At 55.3% G+C, this 4,996-nt stretch overlaps 1 non-coding gene across 1 annotated transcript; it reads right to left on the bottom strand.

Annotated features, from left to right (window-relative positions):
* Positions 1-4,569: 4,569 nt before the first annotated feature.
* Positions 4,570-4,755, bottom strand: LOC142313421 (U2 spliceosomal RNA). The gene has a single exon (XR_012754458.1). It is a non-coding gene; the product is annotated as a U2 spliceosomal RNA (small nuclear RNA).
* Positions 4,756-4,996: the final 241 nt, after the last annotated feature.

Genomic DNA, 4,996 nt, shown 5'->3' with positions numbered 1-4,996 from the left:
TACATTCTGGTATATTTGTCCCTATCACGGCCCCATCCTGGTAAATGTCCTCCATCCTGGTAAATGTTACCCATTCTGGCATGTTCCCCCATGCTGGTAAATGTACCCCATCCTGACATATTGCCCATCCTTGTAAATGTTCCCCCATCATGGCATGTACCCCATTCCTGGTAAATGTCCTCCATCCTGGTAAATGTTCCCCCATCCCGGCATGTACCCCTTCCTGGTAAATGTACCCTATCGTGGCATGTTTCCTCCATCCTGGCATGCATGTGTCGCGGGCGGGGAAGAGGGTGTCAGCACACCGCGCTCACCCCTTCTGCTCGGGTCCGGCAGCTGCTCAGTGGTGGCTCGAGCCGTGGGCCGGATCCCGGGGTTTCTCGAGCGACACTCCTCGCCCGTGAGTGAAAGGGGGTTTGTGGTTGGGTGTGGGGATTGTTATAGTTCGTGACGCCACCCACGGTTGTGGTGATTTCACCACCGCTGCTCAATATGGGGATCCCGGGGATGGTGATGCGGAGCAGCCAGTTGTTATGTTGCCCCTCCGTGGGTAGGGGTTGGTGATCCCGGGGCCCGGTGCAGGTTTGTGAGGTGCGGGGCCTGGTGGGCGCAGGGACGCGGGGGCAGCGTTGTGCCTTGCGGCACTGTGGTACTCACTCAGCCTGAGACACGGACACAGTTTGTACGGTAAACCAAACGGCTGGTAGGACGGTCCCACAGACGGCTGCACCTGCACTCCCGGTAGGTGACGGTGATGTCCCTCTTCCTTGCACCTTTGTTTGACTTGTGGTAGCGGTGGATTCCCTCCGGTTACCCGCTCCCCGACTGCAATCTGGGCCGGAGGAGCTCTACACTTTGCCCGCAGGCGCTGGCCCTGAGAAACTGGTGCCCTGGCGGTGGCGGTGTCTCTCTGCTTCAGGTTGGGCTGTTGCCTTCAATCGGGACTTGGTTGTTGGGGGATCTGCGTCCCCGTCACTGACGGATTCGGCAAATTTGGCGACTCCTAGCCTTGCCGGGGTCCGAGAGGCCCCTGCCCTGGTGCTGACTGTCCTTCGGAACACTGCTCCAGACCACCGGGCACACAGCCAACGGGGTCCTTCCAGGAACTTCCAAACGTCCCCCTCCAGACAGTCACCGCCGTCGCTGACCTTGCTGATCTGGCCCTCCACAAAGCTGGACCCTTCAGGCTTTCTTTCTTTACTGTCACTTCACTTGCTTTCCTCCTTTTCTACTTTCACTTTCACTTTCTTAACTCCTCCACTTTAGCTCCTCACTCCTGCTCCTCCCTGAGCTATCTCCTGAGCCCTTCTGCACTCAAGCCCTGCCTGGGCTAATCTGTTGTTTACTCCTTCCACTTCCTCCTCCTGGACTCATCTGCCTGGTTTCTTCCTGCCTCCAGAGTTGTGAGCTCCTTGGTGGGCGGAGCCAACCGCCTGGCCCACCCCCTGGTGTGCATCATCAAACTCCTGGAGGAAGGCAACAAGGATTTCTGGTTAGCATAGATGTGCCTACCTGGAGTGTGGGGTGTGGTGGTGTTGTGACCCGTGCCCCTGGCTTGCCCAGGGCGACACACATGTTTCCTCCATCCTGGCATGCATGTTTCCTCCATCCTGGCATGCATGTTTCCTCCATCCTGGCATGCATGTTTCCTCCATCCTGGCATGCATGTTTCCTCCATCCTGGCATGCATGTTTCCTCCATCCTGGCATGTATGTTTCCTCCATCCTGGCATGCATGTTTCCTCCATCCTGCCATGCATGTTTCCTCCATCCTGCCATGCATGTTTCCTCCATCCTCACATGCATGTTTCCTCCATCCTGCCATGCATGTTTCCTCCATCCTGGCATGTATGTTTCCTCCATCCTGGCATGCATGTTTTCCCCATCCTGGCATGCATGTTTCCTCCATCCTGGCATGCATGTTTCCTCCATCCTGGCATGCATGTTTCCTCCATCCTGGCATGCATGTTTCCTCCATCCTGGCATGCATGTTTCCTCCATCCTCACATGTATGTTTCCTCCATCCTGGCATGCATGATTTCCCCATCCTGGCATGCATGTTTCCTCCATCCTGGCATGCATGTTCCCTCCATCCTGGCATGCATGTTTCCCCATCCTGGCATGCATTGTTCCCCATCCTGGCATGCATGTACCCCCCCCCCCCCCAATGCTGGCAAGCATGTTACCCCCCCCATCCTGGCATGCATGTCCCCACCCCATGCTGGCATGTGCGTTCCCCCTCCCCCACCCCAAGCTGGCATGTGCGTTCCCCCTCCCCCACCCCAAGTTGGCATGTGCGTTCCCCCTCCCCCACCCCATGCTGGCATGTGCGTTCCCCCTCTCCCACCCCATGCTGGCATGTGCGTTCCCCCTCCCCATGGTGGCATGCGCGTTTCTCCTCTCCCACCCCACGCTGCCATGTGCGTTCCCCCTCCCCCACCCCAGGCTGGCATGTGCGTTCCCCCACCCCATGCTGGCATGTGCGTTCCCCCTCTCCCACCCCATGCTGGCATGTGCGTTCCTCCTCCCCATGCTGGCATGTGCGTTCCCCCTCTCCCTCCCCATGCTGGCATGTGCGTTCCCTCTCCACCCCACGCTGCCATGTGCGTTCCCCCTCTCCCTCCCCATGCTGGCATGTGCGTTCCCCCTCTCCCACCCCACGCTGCCATGTGCATTCCCCCTCCACTCCACGCTGCCATGTGCGTTCCCTTTCCACCCCACGCTGCCATGTGCGTTCCCCCTCCACCCCACGCTGCCATGTGCGTTCACCCCCACCCCACGCTGCCATGTGCGTTCCCCGACCCCATGCTGGCACAGCCGCACACAAGTTATAAAAAAAAAAAAAAAAAAGCGCAACACACAACTTACCTGCACACGCTCCCCCGCTGCGTGCTGCTGGGTCCTCAGTTCCCACGCGGCCAGCAGACGGCGCCAGCGCCGCTCCTCCGTCTCCTAGGCAACACACCTGCAGCCTGGGAGAGGAGGAGTGTCAGAGCGGAGGAGAAATGTCTCCTCCGCTCCAACACAGATTTGATCTGCCGGCGCCACTGCACTAGCAGATCAAAACTGCAGAATCGGGCGACAGCACGCGTGCCAGCAGATTGGGCTCAGCGTGCCCCTGGTGGCATGCGTGCCATAGGTTCGCCATCACTGCCAGGAGAGGGAGCAAACAGATCAGGAAAAAGATAATCATTGCTCAAAGAAAACACCAAAAAACAATGCATGTGTAACGGGGGCAGGGGGCGCCTCAGGGGGTGTAGTCGAGTCCCCTCGCCTTGTGGGCCGCAGGCTGAACCCCGGCCCGGCCGTTACTTGCAAAACAGGTGTGTTGTTGGGGCAGAGTGTGGATGCATGGGGCCCATTCATGACAGCGTTCTTTCTGTGCTCTCCAGCTCCTTCTTCACTTTCAGGAAAGAGACAATTGCAGGCATCGGATAAACCAAACACCGATTTATTAAACAAAGCTTCCATCTTTTTGTTTGCAGCAGGTTTACTTTAGTACGTTACAAGTTACAGGTCCTTTTCTACAAAAACGGTTTCCTTTTCTCTACGGGCACTTTCCTTTGCCTGCAGGGGACATACGTTAACCCCCTAGTAGCTGCGCTCTAACCCGGATTTACTGTAGGGCAGATCCAGCACACACTACCGGCTCTGGATAAGTTCTCACCTCTCCACTTCTTTGTCAGGGCACTAACCTTCGCCTGCAGGGGCCACTTGTTATCCCCCTGATAGCTGCACTCCACTCTAGTACACACCACCGGCTCCGGACTAGTCCCAACTCTTCCACCGTTTCTCATGGGTTTCCTCTGCTTTCTAGCCAAGAGTACTCACTCAGTCTGACTGCCTCGTCTCACTCCCACACTCTGCCCCGTCACCTCAGACCGAGCTTGCTCGCCTCTCACATCTCACTGCACACTGGACTCTGCATTCAGAACCCTTCCTTCCCCACCTAGGCTGCTCTGCCCCTTCCTTCCCTGCCACTGTTACCAGGGGAACCACTGCTCTACACTGGCACCTAGTGGGGAAACAGTTTATGACAGGTAACATTTTACCATCAACATTTACAATTTGCCACCATACTACTGTGGTGTCTTCAGGGGGGGAAAAAACGCTCCTTCACTACCAGGGGTCCGACTACCCCTTACACATGGTAGGAATAAACAGGTAAATTTAATTGGAGTGGAAGTTGATAGATAGATAGATAGATAGCATCTGATGCCAATTCTAGATCTTCTCCTCACACCTGCAGTCAGTGCAGCAGCAGCTGAATCCACTTTGTCCAAAAGGGATCTATTCCATTCAATTGCAAATGCTCTAGATAAGATTGAGAACAAGATACTACACGGGACATAGCAGAGTTGGTCAAGTTGAGTGGAGATGAGTTTGCTATTTGGCGCAGCTTTAGGATGAATAAAGCAAGTAAAAAGTGTGAAAGATAAAAAAGGGAGAAAGTGTCAAAAGTGATGGGCTAAATTGAAGTGCATATGAAGTGGTTTGCTTTCTTTCAGTTCATTAATCGGGCTCATTTGAATCAGGTGAATTGAGTTCTGCTTTTGGAAACTGGGTTAAGAAGGGGTGCACCGGTCCTGGAGGTATTGCAATACCAGGTCAATGCGTGGAGTGGATAGAGCAAGCTCTTTTTCATCTCCCTGTTCTAAAAATCTATTTAATATATGGTCCCCAGATAGGGGACGTATCAGATATTAAACTGATAAGAACAGATGAGATTTCATCCGCAATTTGTCAAAATCAAGATAGCCCCGAAGGCCAGCAGGCCACCACACAGAAGCGCAGTGCCTGAGTGATCGCCTCCCGAGCCCGGGAACCAACCAGCACAAGGGGACGTAAGCACCAGAAGGCGCAACAGCCCCCCAGGCCGGCAGTTGTGCAAGCCCGGGCTCCTCCCAGCCAAGACCAAGGCAATCCCAATGAAGGGACTACACTTGATCTTAGCCAAAAGGCCGAGAAGCAATAACCCGAATTGGTTTCGGCCTTGG

This window comes from Anomaloglossus baeobatrachus, chromosome 5 (genome assembly GCF_048569485.1).
Source record: "Anomaloglossus baeobatrachus isolate aAnoBae1 chromosome 5, aAnoBae1.hap1, whole genome shotgun sequence".
In the NCBI taxonomy this organism is placed as follows: domain Eukaryota; kingdom Metazoa; phylum Chordata; class Amphibia; order Anura; family Aromobatidae; genus Anomaloglossus; species Anomaloglossus baeobatrachus.
The sequence above is the reverse complement of the archived record's forward strand: the minus strand, read 5'-3'. Positions and strand labels throughout refer to the sequence as shown.